Below are 24,547 nucleotides of genomic sequence, written 5' to 3'. Positions count from 1 at the left end.
AACTGCTATGGTCCGTTGTATTCAACACTTCTACCTCACCTCAAGAAAGTGCAGTAAGGAATTGTGCTACTCACCTAAACATTGAATTCAGAATCTTCAGGGTTTTTTTGTCAGACTGAAGACTTCTGGACTCTCCTTCCTTCCTTTTTTTCTTAGCCTTGCTTCCATGGCCTGGGTTAATACCAAAAGTGCCCTGTACCAAAAGCAGGAAAAACAATGCTAAATATTGCAGTAATGAAGCTGCTCATGAGCTTGTACCCAGATTCGTAGTAATTTTCAAAATATATTCAAAAAGTTATGCAGGTTGTAAATGTTGAAATTTGGTGTCTCAAGGCTGTCCATAAATGGTTTATACAGATATTGCTCCTTCTTAGAAATCACTCATTCTAGCATAAATATTAACCACTAATATGCAGCAATGTTTCACTGTACTAGTATTGATTTTATGCTGTAGCAGTGGCTTAGGGATTTTAAGAATCTCCGTCACATGCCACTGGTGCGAGGTTGGATCTCCAGTGCGGCTGGGCATCCGCCAGTGATGCAACGGGTACAAGCTTCCCTTGGCCTGCTGCTCGGCATATCTGCGGTATATCTGGGAACAACGGAAAATGAGTCTTATATGTCACCTTGTATTCAAGAACATGTCATGAGTCATGGTCCTCTTTGGCCAAAGTTGCCTTTGCACCAAAACATTCTTCGTCATCAGCGGCAGCATTACGCTCTTGCCACGTTTCTGAATAGTTGCGCGCACGCTCACTAGCACCATCTGCCAACTTGAATTTGAGGATGAAATACCTTAAGCTGAGGTGCTACAGGATGGTGGGACGTCAAATTGAGACGTTAAACCCCCGACACCCCTCAGTAAAGGCATAATCATTAATATGCAAAAAAAACACGTCTCTTTAATGCAACAGCCTATGAGGTAGCGCTCAGGGCAAGCAGCACATATTTATACACTGATGCACCCCTGTGTATGTGCATTATGCAACTATGGTAAAGACCTGATTTTTGCTTCAGTCCACGCTTAGAATGAGCATCGAGAATGAACGAGAAAGTACAGAAGTTGGGTGCTTTAACTATGGAGCACTGATTATAACTAGGAGCTTCAAAAAAGGCACTCAGGGTGAAAAGTTGGCGTTCATTGGCAAATTAAAGCGCCCTGAGGTTTTTGTTACTAAAAATGGAGTCTTTGTAAGCTAGAAAACACATACGTGTAGTGGAAGCGTCACGATTACCGGCCATCTCACATGTGCACTGCAATAATTTTGGGTTTGGATCACAGACAGTGGCCAGGCTTTTCGCGCCACTTATTTCAAAACTAAAGTCACGCGAACCTTCCCCTCATAGGAGTAATGAGTTTGAATCAAATCGGAGAGTTTGCATCGAATAGGAGGAAAACATTTTTTGAGCAATTCTAACAGTAAACACGTATTTTGCTTTCAGGCAAACGTCCTCATTGTCAGAAAGAGACACAGACGATTTTCGCTGACAATAACCATGTGTCCTAAGAGCTGCTTTAGAGTACCACGGCTATAGGTATAGCAGACTACTTTTGGGATGTGTTTTCAATAGAAAATCAGTAGGATGCTTGCAGATGCCACAGCAAGGACAAGACACGATTTTTGCCGATCCTTTGACACCAACATTAAACAAACATTGCTTATGTTAGCAACTTTTTCTACAAAAAGGAGAAGAAAATGCGATCCAGAATGATTTAAATACACAGCTTTCAACAAATTCTAGAGTAGACTACAATCTTTCAGCATAACCGGAATGAAAGGAAAAATAACTGGTGAATAACATGCAGAATACTGTAGTGAAGTTCTCCAGCCGCTCCCAACACGTGGCGATCAAAAAGAAGGTACTCCTCTGGGTACCACAGGTCACTACCGAGGGTTAAGAGCACTGACAATGAAATGGCATTGTTAATAGTTCAAGCAGTCACATTTTTTCATTTCAGCATGTATTGTGCAAATAAATGTGAGAAAAAATGAAACTAGTGCTAATGGATTGTGCGTACTGACACAGCTCCTGTATGATATGCTGATGCAACTACAACAAAATGATGCTAAGTGGCCTCAGGTATGATTACTTTTTATTTCAAGAATTTTCGTCACATTTTGGAGCTTTGAAGAAACGCAAAGTATATTCCTCTTAGTGTGCTAACCAAGGAGCTGCACATTTTCCAGCTATGCAACCATCCAGTGCTGAAAGACAAATGTATTTTGATAATCTAAGTTAAATACAAAGCCAATAAATTATTGAAGTCACAGCATACAGCTGCGACGATCTAACTTGCTCTGCATGACTTCAACAAACATCTCATGCAATCGACACGCATCCTACAGTTAAGCATACGGGCATGCAGTTCAGAAAAGACACCCTGCGAACTGTAACATTCAAAAGCGTACATGCAACCTACAATACATGCAAAGAAAACGTCGCTAATGGCGCAGTTAACACAATATGTACTAAGCGAAAGATACCTTTTGACCTCTCTTTCGCTGCAGCCTCGGAAAGTCAACGCAAACCAAGACAGTTCAGAACTCGAAACAGTAGGGCAGCAAGAGCTCGCGCACGCGGAAACGCAATCCTCCTTAAGCTGCTGATACACAAAAAGCTAATAAACATAACTATACAGCATGAAGCAACAAATATTACAGCACATCAACGAAGAAAAAGATGCTTCCGCAACTAGTACCGTCTCAGGCTGTTTTTCGTGATGAAACAGCGCGAACTGGAAACTGCAGCGCACCAAAAGTGCGACATGTGGGAACTTCAAACAACCTGACACTGCTAGCTCAGAGCCGCAGGAGCAGCGTCGGCTGATCCAGCGGGCACATGGTGTGACGCGAGCCAATGGGGCCTTGAACTAAGGGCTCCATCCAACGAGGACGATCCTTGAGGCCTGCATAAATAAAAAGCTTCCTCTCTCTCTCTGGCACGCAACACGCCGTTTGAAAATAACTACATACCTGTTGAATGTAGCGAATATTGACGGCGTGTTGTGTGTGGCCGGTACAAGTGGTACCGCTTCTGAACAAACGCCACCTTAGAACTGCAACTCTTGAAGGTTCACATTCATGCCGTCTTGCATTGGTACATACAACAAAAAAGATGGTTGATCCCTCCGTCAGAGGAATCGGAATAACACGAAAGTAAAGCGTGCCCTTACAGAAGTAACTGAATGTTTACTGTACATTGATATGAGAGAGTTTGCACAATGTATATCGGATGTCTGGCAGCTATAGCAACGTTTAACGCGGATGCACTCACTTTGATGATTGGTGGTACATCTCCATCCCGACGACTAACGTGCATGTTAAATTATAAAACAAACCCTTGTGGCAGCTGTAGTAGTTAACGGTGAAATCGTAATCAGAGAACGATGTGTGATAGCCTGAAGAGCGTCGCATATTGGACGCAGAACTTGGTCGCCATCCCGCGGCATGATAAAATGTGATTGAACACCACGGCCGGACTCGAGGGAAACGCAAAGCGCGTCGAGCCCGGCCGCGATTTTCCGCAGGGCGAGCGTGTGAGCGGGGAACGCGGTGTTACAGCCAAGTGAGGCAGGTGCGCGTCGCAGAGCTATTTTTCGTTTGGATTAGCGTGATGCTATGAGCGAGGCCGACGCTTTTACGACGCTTGGGCTAAGATCACCACCTCGCGGTATGTTAAGGCATTGGCAAAATTGAACTTCTATTGAAAACGCGCCGAATGAGACGGACGCGTAACGCGTTGCAGGTGCTAATCGCGGAATCCGCAGTAATGACGAATTACTTATCTTTACCGTTCCCAGAGGGCAACACCACCTCGCCGACCGGGAGAGTGGTAGATATAAAAGGCGCATTTGTAAAGCATCTAGTGTCTGTGACCGTGGCGCAGTCACAGACACTAGAGGCTTTACCAATGCGCCTTTTTTATTTTTATTTTATTTTTTGTTCTTTGTTCAGTATATATTTGTTTGTCACTGCTGTATGTATGTACATAGACAATAAAGAAAGAAAAAAAAAAGACCGTGACGCAGTGGATAGCGTGCCCGGCATCTTTTGTTGCGGACCGAGCGGTCGTGGGTTCGGTGCCCGTTGACCGAACTTTTTTCTTTGCCATCTCTTTGTGTAAATTTTTCCGACGTCATTTCCGTGACGGAAATACGTCACTGAAGTCTTGGTGCACCCCGGCATAAAACACTTTCGTGTTAAAAAAATCGCCACTAAGTCGGCACGTACCCATGCAAGGCGAAGTATACAGCAGTGCATACGGTGCAAACACAAAGCAGGACGTCTATCCAAGAAAGTCATGTGAGCAAGTGCACCAAATCCAGCCAGTCAAACGAAATGGCTTTCTGATACTTCCAGAGCACACATATCATTCGCATGCATCACTGCGCAATTAAGTTTTGAGCTAAGACTGCGACGTACCTGTAGTGGGTGTACAAAACGTGGCCCAATAACGGCTTCCAAATCAGCACCGATTGCAGAGCCTTCAAAAATGGCGAGAATGGTGACGCGTCGGGCGCCGAGCCGGCTGTTCCTCGCTGCACCTGCGCCGCTCTGCGCATGCCGGTTTCTTGCACGGACCGTAACACAAGGTGCGCCGGCGCGCCAAGCATTCGTCGCAGCGTCCACGCGCGTGCACCAGCGGCAGGAAACGAAAGGCGCGCGCATGACGCCGCTCCTCTTCTTTACTCTTTCCTTTCTTCTCTGCTACAAGCCAATGTGCCTGCGCGCGGCATGGTATACAGTGAAAATACCGTAGTTTACGTTTGCGATGGGGACACCGCGCTTTTCACGCAATATTGGGCGTAAAAATAGCGGTCTCTTTTTACAGTGTGAGAACTTAATAGAACGCCGCATGGTAGTAGGGAACGCTTCACTACCATGCTGCTCTGCACAAAAAATTATCTGCGCAAGGGTAAGTACTCCACTGAGAAGATGTGTTCAGAATGTATTTGCTTCATTTGAGACGTGGACTAAGTAATGAAGACATATGTGTTATAATTTTCGAGTTGCCTAGCGGAAGCGAATGTTCTGAGTTGCAGAGCTCCAATGATAAACGAGTCGAACCAGAGCCATCGGCAAGCAAACGTCTCTTGAGAAATGCTGCTGATGATTATGAGAGCGTTCAATCAGAGCAGAACGGTCAACACATTAATAATGATGATGAACCACGATAACGACGGGGATGAACGTGTTGAAGCATATCTTTGAACAAGCAAAAGCACCACGAATTTTGAGGATGATGGTCATGTTGAAAGCGCTAACGACAAGGATAAACGCGTTGATGATGACGATAATGAAAGATAATGCCGAACGTGTTGAAGCACAGCTGTTCGTAAGGAGAGGCCCGTTGAACGATTATGATGAAGATGATGATGATGATGATACTAATGATCAACGCGCTGATTATGATAGCGGTAAAGGTGATAATGATTAACACGTCGAAACAGAGAAGTTGGCAAGCAAGGTTTTCATGGACGATGAAGTATGATTATGGAGCTAGTGTACCTGTTGTTCCGTGTGTCCGAAGATTTCGACACCCGTTTTATTCTAGAAATAAAACAAAATTTTCCGAGTTTTCAGCTTATTCCTTCTCTCATCTTTATTGTGACTGCATATATGCAAAAACATTTTTACTTGCCCAACTTGATTGGCCGTGCGATATAAAGGGTTAAATAGGATAGGTGGGCAATGAGGTTTAAGTTCAGTGAAGAGAAAGGGTACTTAGGCCTGCAGATAGAAAACCTAATTGCAAGGACCACATACACCCTGGAAACACAGAAGAGTGCCCATAGGTCCGCCGTAAGTGAACATGGGAAAATTACATTTGGTGGATACGCAGCACGCAAATGTCCGGCTCGGAGGGAGCATGTTTACTACGTGTAAAGATTAATTAGTGCAATTAGGGGCCTAATTAGAGAGTACAATGTATAGGTCATCGCTGCAAATAGAACTTGGATGATGGTGATGGGGGTTCAGGTGCCTGTATAGCAGTAAAACTACAATAGTGTACAGTGGCCTTTGTCTAGTTCGAGGTTAAGAGAACGCCCCGCGCTGCGTCTATACGGGCATGCGCCCCAATCTCCGCTCTTGTGGCGCCGTTCGCTGGCGTCGGATGCATCTGCGTACGCTCCGCTGCGCTTACGTCACGCGCTCGTCAGGCGCGTAGCGGCGGTTCTCGATCAGGGCTGGACAGAGATACTCAGAAATGTATTCCGGAATACAGATATCGAAAAACATACGCTGGAAGCCTCAAATACAGTTACGGAGAGACATTTGTCTTTGACGTAAGATATATGTCGGAAATACTTCTGCAAAAAAAAACGAGAAACTATTCCGGAAAACACACACAGGAATTGAGATACAAATTCTATAATACTTTTTTTTATTTCAGAAATGCTGGTGCTCCGCAAAGAGACTAGTTGATAATGTTGTGATTAATGTTTTACGCTAATGAAACTTGCAATTCGAGGATATCGGTTGAATCACTAATGAACACCACGGAGTTAACAAAAAGTATACATTCATACTAGACTCAAGATCTCTTTTGGTGATTATGGTTGTTGCGTTAACTGCATTTCACCGACAGAAGCTTCTCCATTAGGCTGTCATTCAGTCAGCGTCTGTTCGGCATCAATATAAGACTCGCGAAATGGCTTGCCGCCCGAAAAAAAAAATTGGGGTTTGCACCTGCCTTGAGAGACCGCGACCTTTGTCAGCAGGGCAAGTGTGCCGTCAGAACGTCCAGCGTTTTACCACATCGGCCATTCTGTGCGTGTGGGAATGCTTCGCCGCCCCCACTGTGAGGGTGACCGGCGGGGTGCATTTGCTTGGCTTAGCAGAAAAGTCTTCCTTTCTCTCTTATAAACTGGTAAGCTCATTTACGACAAAATAGTAACGAGATACCCGTATCCTGCACAGTATCGCGATATAATAAGTACATCTTAAAAGTATTTCACTACTGAGATTTACACACATTTTTTCAAATGTATCTCGATACAGAAATACAGACACTGAAGAGTAAAGTAAAGAAAGTAAAGTAAACTTTATTTGTGCATAACACATAGAGGGTTTGCCCGCGAGGTGAGGACGCAGGGGGTTTGACCACGAGGTGAGGACGGCCCCAGCGATAATAAATAATATATTTATTATCGCTGGGGCCGCAGCGATAGTAAATATATTATCGCGATACTCTTGTATCGCAATACTGCCTAGCCGTGTTCTGGATGTGCTTTCGTGACAGCGCTCACATGAGACCGTCCTCTCCTTTCTGTGCTACACTCCTCTCGTTCGGTGCTCGCGTGCGCCGACGCGTTCGGACACGTGAGCAGTAACCTCGCCACATCTCGAAGGAGAAAGACGTGTGCCGGCTTGCGCTTGCTCCGTTCCAGTACAAAAGTGGTTGATGACGGTAAACAACTAGGTCGTTAAGAAAGATTAAACAGCGCAAAAGAGATGGAGCAAACAAAATGCGCACAGATACAGCACCCTTTGTCTTCTTTGCGCTGCTTAATCCTTCTCAAGTACGAACCAACTCACACAAGCATCCGTTTTATCCAGGTTTTATCGGACTCTGTGCATTCGCACACTTCATAAGTTTACATAAAGGTTCCTCCATGTTTAACGAAACAGACAATCTACACCAAGATCTCAAAAAAGAAGGTAACGTACGTAGTTACCGCCTTTCACTAAAAGAAACTTGGATATCTTCCCCACAGTACAAAGACATCAATATGACGCATGTATGAAGGCCTAATTAGTTTAAAGTAGATTTTCTGCAAGGAAGAATGATGCGCCGATGGAATGATGAAGTACTGCGCCATCTATCTATCTATCTATCTATCTATCTATCTATCTATCTATCTATCTATCTATCTATCTATCTATCTATCTATCTATCTATCTATCTATCTATCTATCTATCTATCTATCTATCTAGCTATCTATCTATCTATCTAGCTATCTATCTATCTATCTATCTATCTATCTATCTATCTATCTATCTATCTATCTATCTATCTATCTATCAGGTTTTTCTCGTAAAGCTCAGTTTATCGTTCACCAAGCGTGAGAGCGCACAGACGAATCATACGTTCCGAAAATCGCACTCAGCAATGAGCAAAACAAGTTTCCTTCTGTATACCCTACCCCAATGAAAACTTCTTTAGCTGTTCGTTAGGGCACTTCACCCTTATTCTTTTAAACCTTTAATGTAAGGATGGGGGCAGAAGTAGCATAAAAACTACTGCCGCAAGATAACCAGGATAAATCACCGGTTCCTTACCGTACAGTAAGCGGAGTAGCGCATACCAAGAATTTACCAACGCCAATGCGGCGGTTCGGCCGACAACGTGTTCCTCATTCTACCATAGTTAGGCAACAAGAACATCAGTTTTGTTTTAGCGTAAAGTGCTGGCAGGCTCCCAGACATACGCTTTCCATAGCGTAAGGGTAAGAAAAGAAAGAAAAAGGATCTATAATCGAAACAACGTTCAACGTTCAAAGTCTGCTACTCAGCCGCTGTACTTAAAATAAGCAATATTTCGCGCCACGAGTTTTAGACTATCGGGAGCGTTCACCTGAATGATTTTTTGGAGAGGGCAGTTAAGTATTAATTAAAGAACGGGCGAACTTGGTCCTGGAAGTGACTTTACAAGAAGGCAAGGTAAACTCACCAGGCAGCAATTATATCCAACCAACGCCTAGATTAGCTGTATAAGCCTTCGTTCTCTCATGTCTCCGCAGAAAAAAAAAAGGCGATGAATTTTCATCGAGGATGCATAGATAGCCACCGAGGCAGAAATTCTAGGCGGTGCGTTGCCTTCTTCAACAACGTGAAGACAGTTCTGAAAAGAAAGAAACCAAAAAGGAAAATCAGTGGGATATCTTGCTATGGTGTTCTTTTTCAAATTACGATGTCGCAGTGGTGGAGTATTACCGGAACGAGCCATGCGTACGCCACGAATTATATAAAGAAAAGGAAGATGATGAACGTTGGGATCATCGTGGTTGAATACGCGGTGCTTATGAGAGCGAAGCCATAGCTGACAGTGTTTGTAACCAAGCAGGAATCTTTTTTGGCTGTGGTAAAATTATAAAGTACATCGGCAGACATAACGCAGCTTGTTCGGCGCCATGTGGTATGCACATTTGATGCCCAATATGTGATGAGAGCCTGCGCACACTAAATTTCACTAGAACTGTTTGTAGTGTTCTGGGTGTCTTGCTGCTTAAATTCGCCGAATCACTTCAGTGGCTATGCTCTCCTAGGCACTTTTCATTAACTTGAATCACTCTTTGTCCACTTGATTTACTTTAATGTACTTTAGATGAATTCTGATTCGCATTAGTGCACAATGATTCTCACTTAAGTCACTTGATTCGTTCTTCGTTCGTACTTTAGTGACTTGATCACTGTCGCTTGATTCACTCGATTCAAACTTAAGTGTCCTGATTGAATGATAATTCTCACTTATGTCACATGATGCATTTTTGATTCCCAGTTAGGTCCCTTGATTCATCTTTGACTGACACTCAATTCACTTGGTTCACTCTTGATTCCGACTTTATTCTATTTATTCGAACCTGATTGACTCTTAACAAACTTGAATCAGTCTTGATTCAGTTGATTCACCTCGATGTCTATTTATTCACACTTGACTGACTTCAATGTTCGCTGACTCACATTAAGTCATTGCATTCACTCTTCATTTACGCCTGAGTCCCTTGATTCACCGTTCATTCAAATTTAAGTCACATAGCTCATACTGAATTCACGCCTGATTCATTTCATATACTCTTCGTTACTTTGATCCAAATTAATGTACGTTGATTCACACTTGATTAACTTCCATGCAGGTTGATTAACACGTAGATCACATTATTAATTCTTGATTCGCACTTAAGTCACTTGAATCACCCTTGAGTCACACCTATGTCAGTTGATTTGATCTTGATTCACACCAAACTATATAGATTAATGCTTGAATTAGGTTTGAATCACTTGATTCACCTTTAAATACCTTAATTCAACTTATTCTGCGTTGATTTACTCTTCATTCACGCTAATGTCAGTTGACCCACTTTAAGGTCAGTTTGAGTTCACCTTATGATCACTTTAATTTAATTTCCGGAGTCTTCCACTACGTCTTTCATAATGATATAGTGATGTTGGGACGTTAAGCCGCAGCATTTATATTATATATATTGCCACGCCCACTTCTTGTTTTATTCTGATGTATTCGGGTTCGACCAGCAAGGACGGTTATCAACTCTCGACGGTGTGCGCGAAGCACTGTTCGAGAAGGTTCGCGATTGTAGCAGATCGTTTTGTCAAGATTGCGCGCCGCACGCGAATGTTCCAGCTTTCTCGAGAGATAACGCCGCCACCAGCGATATCGCTAGAAAGTTCGATAGCGCCTGCATAAAAGCCGACGCGCTTGACCGCTTGTCATTTGATTGACGGTCGACGCTCTGTTCGCCGCTACGAGTGTATTGCTGTAGTTTGACTTTCAGTTTCCCGGCCACAAGTTCGGCCAAATAAAGAGTTTCATCATGACCACGCCAGCTGTTGTCTTCGTCGACGTCACGACCCCGTGACAAAATTATACTTTAGTTTGTACTCCTAATTGTCTGGCATTATTACATCGATGCTAAAAGGTAGCAAAAACCCGGAGCGCTACGCCGACCAAAGTATATATTTATTGAAAAACCGACGTTTCGGCTCCCCCACAGCAGCATTGTTCACAAGGAAAAAGGGGAAAAAATGTGTTCAAGCAGTTCGCTTAAGTGGGCTTGAACACGCGACGCAGGCAGTGTGCATACACAGACGGTAGACTGACATCGCTGCTGTTGAGAGTGTGCGGTGTAATCTGAATCATGACCGACTCAAGATAAAGCGGTCGAGGTAACCACTTTTCTCTGGCGAGAACACGTGCCTTCCACAATCAACTGCGTGTTCTCCTGAAGGAAACTGCTTTGCCGAAGCAGTGGACTTTACATTCCCTTTCTTCATATCATAATTGCGCTGTTTAAGACGCCTTTCGAAGTCACCACTTTCGCCAATACACATGTAGTCACAACCCGCCCATGAGACAAGGTACACCACACCTGAGAATTTCTTTTTGGGTGATTTGTGCTTGTCACTGACGAGCGATAGGGCTCGCTGTATCGTTTTGTGCCCGCTTCGGCCCCCGCCCGGAGAGAAGATTTTCCTCACTCTCCGCTTGCCCGCTTTGCCCGCTCCATCTTCGGTGTGAACGTGCCCGAAGTGAAACCAGTTGATCGCGCAGGATAGCCGAGTGAGGCAAGGCAGAACTGTCGCGGGTCTGCATGACAAAGTGTGGTAGAAGACAATATACCTGTAATATCTCTGGTATATGAACCAATTGAGAGCTGTACACTGGTGACGTCACATCAATCACATTGCTGGCGTCACAGCGTCCACCGGAAAGACTGGAAGCACCAGGATGGCTTAACGCTCTAGTTATATGTAATTTCTAGGGGCGTGCGAATATTAGGAAATTTCGAATAACTAGCCGAAACTAATCGAATAACTAATCGAATACTGCATATTCGAAATACCAAATATTTTTTCGTATAATCAGCAAGGACGCAAAATGCTCGAAGGAACGAGACGCTGGAACAGCGAGGGGTAACTTTTGCTGTCTTCATCATCGATTTACCCAGTGCATGCAGCCTATGTACTTACGGGACTATCGACGCTATATTTATCACAGTGTGAAGGCGTTTTTGCTTAAAACTCCAGTGTCACCGAAGCGACAGTATCATCATTTCACTATCCTATCCATGACATTCATGATTATGAAAATTGCTTATATCTATGTATCAGTTTTATTTAAAGGCTGTTGACAAAGTTCCACTTTGAATACTGTAGTCACTACTATATTTCAGCCTGCATTAGCAAAATATGTCTAAGGCTCTAGTTGCAAATGTAAACGAACTTGCCACAGTTTAAATAATTGTGGCATTTTTTTCCAGTTAAAATTAATGGCAATATTCATTCGTTAAAGCTTGTGAATATATGTTTCAAACAAGATGTGGAATTCTTGGGCTGTTCCGAAAATTGCCATCTTACCAGTCTATGGCTGCTTTGAAAATGGTTGCCTGACTAATCGAAAAGTATTCGATTTGTATTCGTATTCGATTGAGTGTCATCACAATTCAATTCGTATTCGATTCGGCTCTAAGATTCGCTATCCGCACACCCCCAGTAATTGCGAATGTTCTTTAGGTACCCTTTGAAGCACCCTGTGAAGAGCCTTTTTAGCGTTATAGCGTTAAAGAGCTCGTTTTGCGAAAATTCCGGAGTCGGCGTCGGCGTCGTTAGTGCTGAGCGAAAAATCGGCTTAGTAGGTGAGCGAAAAATCCAGATAGATTCAAATAAATAAATAATAAAACTGTTCGGTTCGAGTGGGAATCTAAACCACGCCTTCTGTGTGGCAAGCAGATGCTATACTACAGAGCGACTGCAGTGCTTTAAACGATTTCGGAATAAAAACCATTTACGAATGTCATGTAGTGTGAAGAGTCAATTGGCGCGCGTATATTTCGTAGCAGAAGAGTAGGATTGCACCAGGCGTCAAAAGATGTCAATTTTGCCATGAGTTTGTGGCTTAAAACCAGCCCATTACATGCGCTCGGGGAAATTAATCATCATCATCAGAAACAACATCAACAGAGGGTGCAACTGCACAGTTACACGTGTTCTCTTACTGACGTGGAGTGGGTTCTTCGCCGATTATCAAGAGGAAGAATTATGGCGTAGTTGGCACTTCACCACTCTGCTTCCAGTAGGCATTCTAGGACAGTTTGAATGAGCCAATGTTACGTGCACAAGCGTTCCTTTCCCTGCGGCAACGTTAATAATAATATCTGGGGTTTAACGTCCCAAAACCACGATATGAATATGAGAGACGACGTAGTGGAGGGGTCCTGAAATTTCGACCACCTGGGGTTCTTTAGCGCGCACCTAAATCTGAGTACACGGGCCTCAAACATTTCCGCCTCCATCGAAAATGCAGCCGCCGCGGCTGGGATTCGATCCCGTGAACTTCGGGTCAGCAGTCGAGCGCCATAACCACTGCGGTGGGGCCTGCGCCATGGTTGAGGTGTGGACCGATTAGCGAAGCGAGGCTAGCGATTCAGACGGCGTTGCGAACGGGCCCGATTATACTATCGCGTTCTACTCTTGAAGGCGACGTTCGCGCTTCCTACAAGTCTTTTTTTTTTTTTCAGGATCGTGAGGACGATAAAGATGTGTGTACCTTGGCGCGCACGCATCATTGATATGGCATTGCTCACTGTTGCTTACCACGCAAGTGTCTGTGTATTTTAAAAGTTCGTACTGGAGAGTCACAAGGCAATCAATGAATCAACGCCGGCCGAAATCCTTGCATTCTCGCGCAAAATCCCGTATGATCTCGTAGGCAGGAAGGCGCCCAACATCCGGGGGTTGATGCGTCGTTACTTCTGTCACCACAGAAGCTCGAAGACTGCTGAAGCATACGCTCATCCAATGTCTATGAGTGCCTTCATTTTCGAATACATGCGTTCACTCGTCATGCAATGCCCTTCGGATACAGCACGTCCTAGCGAACATTTCAGACACGCATGCATGAGTTGCCGATAGAAACAATGCCGTGGAAGCGTTTAGGTGCCGCTACGTTACAAATCTAAATTTCCGAGGACCGCAAAATCGCCTTCTCGATTTCACGAAATTCCCGATTTAACGAACTCGAGCGTCCAAATTATTTCATTAAACTTTACATGGTGGAGCAAACGGCAAGAAAGTTGACATCCATGTGTTGCTTCACCAGAATGATTGGCAAACGCATGATAATTAAGTTGAACATTCAGCTTTAGCATAAGGGAAGCCGTTACATGTGGCGGAAGTGCGCGGCTTCAAATTTATATTGCACTTTGTAACTTCAAAATAAAAATATCAAAAACTAAGTTTTTTAATTGAAATGTGTGACTGGCTAGTTTTGAATTTGAATTTATTGACGGACATATCACGGCATTTTCATTGCGCCAATAAATTATTTCTTTCTTCAAACGATTGCTAATAAGTTAAGGGAACTGAGCACTGCTGATAGTGGGCTATCGTTAATGATTTGGCAATATCTCCATCCAAAAACAGCGTAATTACTGACAGTACTTGTGATGGTACTGTCGGCAGTAATACTACTGATAGTACTATTAATTGCGCTATATCGATGCTACTATCGATAGTTTCTTTACAACATCGACAGTTAAAAAAATCTATCGATGCTATCGATAGTCCATTTATCGATTGTTCTGCATCACTACACTGCACAGTACAGTGGTTCTTGAATGTTTTTCCTCCAAAGTCTCGCGATCGTGTGAATGAACATCCGTATGTAAGCTTAAAACATTTCAAATGGTGTTTCTCGATTGACTTTATCTAATTACTGCCGCATTCTTCATGATCATCATGTCATCATGATCGTCAGCGTGACTACGCCCACTGCAGGGCAAAGGCCTCTCCCATGTTCCTCCCATCAACTCGGTTCTGTGCTTGTTGCTGCCATGTTATACCATGTCGCATTTGTGTTGCCCCTTTGAGTTTACAATTCAGCAAAAGTTTCGAAAATATTTGTTACCGTAACGCTCAACATAGCTGGACGTATGAGTAAGTATTAGAAAAATAATAACAGCTCCTCTGAATAGCAAATGTAAGTTAAGCTCATCGAGTTAAAAAATTGAACACAAAACATTAGTGAGTGAGATATCTATACGATATTTAAATAAAATTGTTCATATCACGTGCTGATAACATGCCGATTGGCGGCTAATGTAAGCTAATGTTGGCTACACGATGACTTATGAACAAATGTCTATTATGTCAATACACTTTCATTTTCTTGATGAATATGTAAATTCTGTACTTTGCATGAGAGCGGTGTAAAAGCCGCCATTTTTGCCACTCGTGACTTGGTTTACAATGTAACCGCGGCTCAAGACTTGCCGGTCTTAGCTAACCCGAGACGTGCTAACCTGAAATGCCGTTACATCGTTACCATACGGTTCGCGCTGATGATGATGGCGACGCAGACTGGGCCACCTTGGTTTAGCTGCCCGCGAACGCCGTTTCCACTCATTTACATCACACAATTGAGGCGATTCGCGCTCGGCGCGCTCTGAAAATCGTCCGAATTAACCGGTTTGCGGCAAAATATGTCCGAATTAACGAGAGTTCGATGTCATCGAACAATACCTATGCTTGCCGGGACCAGATAACGCGTCCGAATAATCCAATTTTCCTAATTAGGGGGTGCCGAATTGATATACTTTTACCGTAGCATTATATCCATGAAGCAAGTACATACTGGAAAATGTGCAGTTACCATTGTCGTCTGGAAGTGCTCTCACAGGAGTAACCTGCACATGTTGCCATGTTCAACCTGCATTGCCTCTCGACTACGATATAACACGCTGATAAATATCAACAAGGCATTAGGTAAACAGAAACTGCAACGCGTCGCCACCAAGCATAAGTGCAGACGGCATTCGAAGCCCATACAGTATATCGATGATAACGCGCCATAAATGGAGGCGTGCGCTTCCGAGAGGTGTGCAAACGCACCAGCACTTGTTTACTTAAGGGCAAACGTGCTTTGGCGTCGCTACTGGATCTATACTGAGCGACGCACGCTATGATAGCGTGCAAGGCTCTTCACGTCTAACTTTTCTTATTTTGAGATGCCGAGCAGAACTGGGAGAAAAATAAAAGAAACACTCTTGGCGAGTCAGCGCCATTGCCGTGGTCGCGTTGTTCTGCACATACACTCTAAGGCAAAAGTGTGTTAAAAAGGTGCGTGGTTCGTTCCTTTGGGGACTAATGAGGCTGCCACAAGCATTAATCCCTTTAAGGACTAAAGGCACCGGTTCTAACAGTTGGGCCCCATGCAGCGAACAGTTAGTCCCCACAGATCACCTCAATGGACTAACATTTAGTCTCCACATTTACAACTTACCGGCCAACTGTTAGTCTCCGCAGTTGTACCTCGATAGACTAAAGGTCAGTCCATTCAAATGCTCCATTCTGATCAACTTTTTATCCCCAGTTAAAATAACCCGTAAATCCCCAGGGATGATTTCCTACAGTTACTCTCCGCAAGGCTTAAGGGGCCAGTAAACAACCCCGAGGTCCAAAAATTGTGATGAAGAAAAGTATGCGTTGTTTCGCTATGTGAACATGCTGCCGCAAGAATTTTGCGAGTACGTGCTATAAAAGGAAGTTACAGGGGTTAGAATATCTATTTCAGCTGGTTTCAAATTTCCGCGCGGCCTCGCCACCCTTCCCCGCCACAGGGAGGGGAAGGCATAGCCCGTCGTGGTGACTCCGCCCACTTCGGCAACGTGACGCGACGTCAGCAAGTGACGTCATCGGCGAGCTCGATCAGTCGCAATGCACTTCTGCTGGCTGCGGCTCCTGGTTGTTTATTGTTTGCATTGTCACACGTGCTCCGCAACTTGACGGGCAGTTTTCGGCTTTTCGGTATTTTTGAACCTTTGTGATAGTTCACGATGCAGCAGGAATGTGTGCTTGCTTTTCAATACGTCGAAGGGGCGTGAGAGAAAGGCCTTGAGAACCAAAGAACCCCGCTTGCCGCGCGAGCAAGCGCGACCCGTCCGAGCTACCGGAGATTCCCCTCTCTCCGCTCGATTTGCAGCCGAGAACTGAGCAACGCTTCGCCTCATGTCAAAGGCGAAGTGCGTGCAGTTGCTATGAAGTGCTGCAGTGTAGCAGTGCGAGGAATACACGCTCGACAATTGCGTGGCCGAAACCGCATCACCGTAGGGCCAAGAAATAAGGCGCAGTTTCGTAGGGGTGGGTGGGAACAGAAACTGACGCTAACTTGACAACTGTTTGTTAAGACCTGGTTTAGACCAATCGACGAGCTTAGTAGTACGTCAAGTTGCCCATGGGAAAGCTTGCGTCACTGCGCGTACGAGTGCGATTGGTCAGGCGAAGGAAAGAGGCGCGGGAATTGTTTTTCGAAATCGAGGGTCTGCGCGGCGCGTAGCGCTGTAATATTCGGAAAATGTGATCGCGACGGTCTACTGTAGGAATGGGCTAGCTTATTTGGCGGGATGTAAAAAAAATGTCGGAGCCTGTTTACTGGCTTTTTAATACTTTTCTTTTTTTTTCAGTAGCGGTGAGCAACAAATGCCGCGGAAAGGGACACTCGAAAAAATGTTTAGTCATGCGTGCTTCACTGCTTTCACAGGGAATGCGACAACGAAAGACAAAAATGAAACAATAAAACGTTTTATTTTTCTCTATACATACGAAGTTTCTCTTTCTTTCATTGAATGCACTGTAAATTGCCCAATACAGGTCAAGCCGCGTTGTCATATCTCGTACAGTCCTTTTTGTCAAGCTGATCCAACGGAAGCGATAGCTGATAGACATTGCACGCTGTGGACAACGGCTGCACCTTGTAAAGCACAAAAAGGCTGCAAATAGTTAGTCACACGTGACAGAGAAGATGAAGACGCAAGCACATGGTAAATATGTGCAAGGTGAAATAAAAAACAGACGTCTAAATTATGAAATGCAAATAATTTCACCATGTTGCTATGCATCATCAAAAGCGCATTTCGAGCGACATAGCGGAACAGTTCAAGTGCGGCAGCCGCAGCCATGACGCCGCGGCACCGCCAATCACCGTGCCGCTAACGAGTCGGCGAGCTTTCTGCGAGCGGCGTCTTACAGCTCGAGCAAGCACGTCGACCGAACCTGCCGTCAACTTTCTCGACGTCATGGATGTGAAGAGGAAAGGTGGAAGCGAAGCGAGCCGGCTCGCCGAGACGATGGTGTCGCTGTGTTTACCTGCGAAATGGCCTTGCATCGCTGCTCGCGATCTCGCTAGTGGTTTGGAAACGGGCACTGTCTTGCAGAAATGGCGCACTTCAAACATCACTTTATTCAATCAGGAATTATTCCACGCCACAAACAAAATGTACTCGATGTTTATCACGCCGCCGCGAGCGGCGATGTCGGCAAATGCTCCGAGGCTCGACTCCACCGACGCGCCTTGGCCACGGTGACTGGAGCGGCGAGATGGAGAGGGCGCCACCAGCGGCGTGACGACACACGTCTCCCGAGCTGTCATTGGCTGCGGCCTTCCGAGGGTCCGATGCGGCGGCGAAAATATCTGCCCGGTTGGATACACGCCGGACATGCGATGCGGCGATCCGATGCGATGAAACGTCACGAAACGTCATCATTCCAACTGCCGCATCGCCGCGCCGGACGCCGGATCGGGTGGAAAACCGTACCGTCTGTCTCGGCCTTTATCGCGAGCGCGCAGCTCATCAACACGGTGATCACTCGATTAGCGAGCGTCCGGGTGGCCGACGGCAATGGCGGCCAATTTCCAGGTGGTCACAAAGCACAAGCGAACTGACGCCCAAGCCTGCCTTCGCGGTGCATTTCGTGCGCGCGACATACAACACGAGGGAGCTGGTTGCCGGCAAGCGCGATGCGTTTCGCGCACACGCCAAGTACGGCAGAATAAAGAATGGTGACTTACTTGTGAAAGAATCCAGCGCCGATTTCTGCCGAGAGTCAGATTGAAACCACGCATCCGATAGGCCTGCTGTCTTCTCGGCCGCCATTACCAGCAGGTGGGGACGCACTGCCGTGACAATGCCAGAAACATACAGCGCGGCGTCGCAATGTTATGGGTGCGGGGGAACGTAGAAGCAGCACTACACGCTCATCCACGCATACGTGTATATCCAAGGCACCGCGGCGTAGTTCCTGGATCGTCGAGTTCTCCAGCGCGACACAACCGCCAACATGCCACCACGAACACAAGTGGGAAGACCGATCGAAGAGCGAGGAGGACGGTTAGTTCCCTTTACAGCGGTTTGCACGCAGAACGTATCTCTGCACACGGGCTGCCTTTCTCGCGCGGTTGATCCCTTTAGTGCCTTTGCAAACTGACTGGTTTGCACACAGCACGCAGCCCTCTGCTGTTGCTCCTTCAACGGTCCATCTGTTCATCGTGTGCACCTACTGCGTTCCGTTACTCCTCTTTCGGGTAATGTGGCCTTAGAGTGTACATACGTATGTATGTACACTCCATACATACGTTGTATGTAGGCCCATCAGCTTACTGTCCGTTGTCTACAAGCTATTTACAAAAGTAATTGTTAACAGAATTAATAGGACATTAGAGTTCAATCAACCAAAGGACCAGGCAGGGTTTCGTACAGGCTTCTCAACAGTAGACCATATTGTTGTATACAACCAACCCCTATACATAGCCTTCATAGACTACGAGAAGGCATTTGATTCGGTGAAGACAACAACAGTCATGCAGTCACTGCGGAATCAGGGCATCGACGAAGCCTATATAAACATAATAGAAGAAATCTACAGCGGATCCACAGCCACTATAGCCTTCCATAAAGAAAGCGACAGAATCCCAATAAAGAAGGGCGTACGGCATGGAGACACGATCTCTCCAATGCTATTCACCGCGTGCTTACAGGAGGTTTTCAGGGCCCTAGAATGGGAAGAATTAGGGATACGAGGTAATGGACAGTATCTCAGTAACCTGCGATTCGTTGATGACATTGCACTGATGAGTAACGCGGGAGACGAATTACAGCTCATGATTACTGAACAGGATACGGAAAGTAGAAGAGTAGGTCTGAAAATTATTATGCATAAAACAAGTAATGTGGATCACTCTTGGCAGAGAACAGCGCTTTGTGATAGGTGGCGAGACACTGGAAGTTGTAGAGGAGTACGTCTACTTAGGACAGGTAGTAACCGCGGAGCCGAACAATGAGAGTGAAATAACTAGAAGAATAATGATGGGATGGGGCTCATTCGGCAAGCATTATCAAATCGTGAAAGGTAGTCTTCCACTATCCCTCAAGAGGAAGGTATATAACAGCTGCATCTTACCGGTACTTACCTACGGAGCAGAAACCTGGAGACTTACAAAGAGGGTTGAACTTAAATTGAGGACGACGCAGCGATCGATGAAAAGAAAAATTATAGGTGCAACTTTAAGAGACAGGAAGAGAGCAGAGTGGGTCAGGGAACAAACGGAGGTTAAGGATATCATAGTTGAAATCAAGAAGAAGAAATGGATATGGACCTGGCACGTAGCACGTCGGCAGGATAACCGGCGGTCATTAAGGGTAACTGACTAGATTCCAAGAGATGGCAAACGCGTGAGGGGGAGACAGAAAAATAGTCGGGTAGATGAGATTAAGAGGTTTGTAGGTATAACGTTGCAGCAGAAAGCACAGGACCGGGTTGATTGGCGGAACATGGGAGAGGTCTTTGCCCTGCAGTGGGCGTAGACAGGCTGATGATGACGTATGTATACATGTAAAAATTATACTGGAACCCATGTAATGATGATTGTCGTGGTCAACACGTATAAAACTGTCGTTCATAAAGTGTTTCCTAATGTTCTTTTCTGCATCCCCATTCTACTGATGGCCGACACTCCCTTAGTCTTAAGAAAACGCGCCAAGCATCTCAACACGCAAGCTTGCCCGAAGAATTAAGAAAAGCAGCAGTATTGTTGAAAACGCAACCGACACCTGTACGCGCGTGCTTGCATGCGGTACATTTTTATATCTCTTGTATTCCGCCTGACGATGCATAAACCTCCCGCAGGGCTGGCCCATGATACTTTGAAATTTTATCGCGACATGTTACATCAGGTACTTGGGCAACAAGAATCTGGGATCTCTTTCTTCCTGAATGTACATTAGTTTTTTTTCGAAACAATTTGTCAGGGTCACTTTGGCTCTTTAAGTGTTGCGCTTTCAGCGGTTTCTACTTGCCGCTTTTGTACTTCATGGGAGCCGCTGCTCTGTTTGCCGAGCAGCTAGCGGGTTGCCACCGAATCATAAGAAGGTCCATTAGAAGCTGCCTCACGATGGCGCAAATACTGCTGTGTAGTTTTACCTTGTCCGTAAATGGGTACTACCGTTCACACAATGCTAGATCACCGGAAATATTCTGCGATGCATCGCGTGTACATACAGGAGACATCAGCACTTAGCTTTATTATTACACTTTTCTGCTGGCGTAGAGCATTCGTTAGCTACTTATATTCAATAAGGTGCAATCTTTTAGCATTTTAATACGAATGTGTTTTATGCCGGGGTCCACCACGGCTGCACTGACGTATTTCCGTCACGGATATGACGTTGTAAAATATAAAGACATAGTATATGGCAAAGAAAAAACTAGAAGATAAAGTTCCGTCACCGGGAGTCGAACTTACGACCCTCGATCGCCAGCGCGCAGCGCAAAATGACTCCGCCACAGACGGCACGGTCTTCGCCATACTAACGGCGTGCTATCTATATACACCATATGCCGTTAGCGGTACTCCGAGATCGGCGCACATCAGCGTGTTTTCGTTATCACTAGCGAGATCACTAGCGTTGCCCCACGCGTTGGGATGAGCTTGTGCCTCTAGAGGGCGTGGTCGCTCCTGCGCGCGCGCTTATTTTGTACGTCTTGCGCACTCACCGCAAGTTTGCCTTGAAGTTACAGAAAGCACGAAGGTCACTTCGTTCACTGCAGCGGCCGCTTTTGCGAAATGAGCGCGCTGCTCAGAAACAAATAAGTTAAACTGTGACAGTTCGCGCTCATCCTGTGTATACTTGTGCGTTCGTTTCGTGCGTCCTTCTTTGTACTTAACCAGCGCGCTTTAACTGTCGAGGTGTGACAGTTGTTAGTTCGCGCTCATCCTGTGTATGTTTGTTCCTCGCGTCTTTTCTGCTTGAGCGGCGCGTTGCAAGTTTCGAGCTGCTTGCCGTTCTTCGCGTGACATTACAACTTGTTGCTATAGCATTCATTCCTTCGCCCTGGGGGCGAAGCAATGCAAGACAAACGCTCAGCTACGTCTGTGAAGACACATTTTACTTTCGTGTTATACCGATTTCTATGAGAGAGGATCAGCCATGTTTTTTTCTTAAACGAGAAAACTTGTGCAGCCCACAAATGCTTCAGACCATAGGCGTGCGCAGGGTTCCCTTTAAGGAAGGGGCCAAAGTTCATCGCAGCGCCCCCCACCCTTTTAAGACAAAGTATGGGGCAGACTACGCCCTCCCATATTAGGTGACGAGGGCGGGGGGTAGCGCCCCTGCTCCCCTCTCTACCCGTGCGCACGCCTATGCTTCACACGTATTATAATGGCAAAACCTTTTTGGTAGACGTATCATAATACAGATACAAGATACCCAAAAATATTGAAAACAACATCCAATGTACGTACATGCATTTTTGACACTGTCCAGAACTGACCTGCGGCATAATTCTGCATCAGAAAACCAGGCTCCGCAGTAGGGGTACAAAGCTTCAATCACGCCTTTGGAATGTATTCGATACTCTTATGCAAGCTATCTTGCACGCAAACACACGCGTGACGTCTTAGTGGTCACCTGTGTTAGATACCCTGTCGGTTGAACAATCACTTTTAATGTCTGGGAGGTAGTCAAGGAAACGCTCTGCATGTTGAAGCACTAACTTGGATAACCATCTCTCACGGTCAAATTTGAACTCGGCACTTTCAGGATAGGAACCTTACTCTCGAACCGCGCGACTGATCTCCTAAAGGCGCTCAACTAATCGAGTGATCCACTGTAGAACCGCTCCTTATCAGCTCAGTACGTCAAGACCCTTTAAAGCTGTTATGCCACTGCTCCATTTTCCTAGGGTGTAATTCCAGGGGTATAATTCTGGGCGCTGTCGCATTACTCCGTATTGGTAAATTCAGTAAAGGCGTCATTTCGGGCATTTCACGCCAGTCAGAAGGGCCGTAGCTGCTGTCTGGGCCAATCAGTCTTGACAAGATGGCGAAAGAGACAACATGGCGCAAGTCGACGATGGCCACAATAAGCTTTCAAGAATCGCCTTGCATGCCGTGTCATGTTAACCTGGCGCACCCGATCGCCACTTCAAGGTACACCCAAGGAGGAAGGCTAAACCATCATGTCGCAGCCAATACTCGGCCGTTTGTACGTAACTGAGATTTGTCAGTCATACACCAATTTCACTGATTATATTCGATAAAATACCAAGTTTTCTTCGTGTTGGTTGTTCTGTAGTAAGATACTGTTTTGGGCTTGCTGGTATGGCATCACAGCGCGTGGAAAGACGAGGACGAAGAAGGACGTGACACACACGGGTGGGATTCTCAATACTCACTGCAGGCATTGCAAGAGTGGTCGCCAGTGAGGATGACGGTGACGGCAACACGTGTGCCCCCGCATACAGGGACCGCTCCATCGTGGCTAGAACCCGGGGAATGTTGTGACATTATCGAAGCAGGAATGATTGACTGGCTCGAGGATAAATGCGTGTCAAAATCACCAACTGCCCTTTCTTGCAAAGAGTTATCCTATCTGCTTAATGATGCGTAAGTTTGTTTGCAAACAGCACATGTATGACGATCTATGCGAAAAAGTTCTGCATATATTAGGGTTACTGGCTCGTAATAAAGGTTGTTGCAAGCCATCGGTTGTCTGTGTCACGTCCTTCTTTGTCCTCGTCTTCCCATGCGCCGTAAGCCTCACGATTATACAGTCTCGTCTTTTTACATGGTGTAATATTTAAAAATTTCTACCTTTACAACGGACGCATTTGCCGAGTTGGGGAAGTGGAATCGCATTCTCTTCGTTCAAGGTTTTCATGTTGATATAAAGTCTTCACCGGCATTTATGCGCACCAGGTATCGATTGGTAAATCATGAACCTATTCATGACGCGCTCGACTTAGTTCTGCTAAGAAGAAAACCCGGACTGCACTGCTGCGGCATAACAACAAAAAAACAGCGACTTGAGAAACGGCTCTAATTCGTGAGATAAATGCCATCCCGAGAAACGACGAAGCGTTTAGTCATGCTCCCAGTGGCATATTCCTTTGCGGCAACATGCAGCGGAAAGCTCCATTCCAACGTTCAACCTGAGCGCAGCGCCCATCGGAGCGAGTCGATTAGCCGATGGCATGCACAAGCGAAAGTTGCTCTCGCGAGCGCTCGAGTCTCGCTAGCTGAGGTTCGGTTTATGTTCGTTTAGGTTTTTATGGTAATCGAGAACCTAGTATGAATAATTCAGGCTGCCACCGGGCGCGCTCGCCGCATCGGGCGAGCTGAGAGCCAGGCCCATTCAACTTCCTCCCCGCACACACCCACGCGTGCAAACATGGCCGCCGCACGGGCTGCACCGGCTCAAAACTTCACTTCCGACTCGCAGTTTGACCGGGAATGGATGGAAATATTTTAACGAGTGCCTGCGACGGCTATGCAAAATAAGCCGGTTCGGTTGTAGGATTTTCATTTTTTCTCTATGCTCGCGCACGGCGTTATCTAGCTGCAATGGATCGTCGATGTTTGAACTTCACGAAAGGTCAGAAAGAACGCTTTCCCACTGGTCAATAAAGGGATGCCAGTATCGCGAATGTTTTGTACGAAGATTCTTTACGGCAATTGATGTTGGAGGTGCATAAA

Source organism: Rhipicephalus sanguineus, chromosome 5, assembly GCF_013339695.2.
Source record: "Rhipicephalus sanguineus isolate Rsan-2018 chromosome 5, BIME_Rsan_1.4, whole genome shotgun sequence".
NCBI classification, from domain to species: domain Eukaryota; kingdom Metazoa; phylum Arthropoda; class Arachnida; order Ixodida; family Ixodidae; genus Rhipicephalus; species Rhipicephalus sanguineus.
This window is presented reverse-complemented; position numbering follows the sequence as displayed.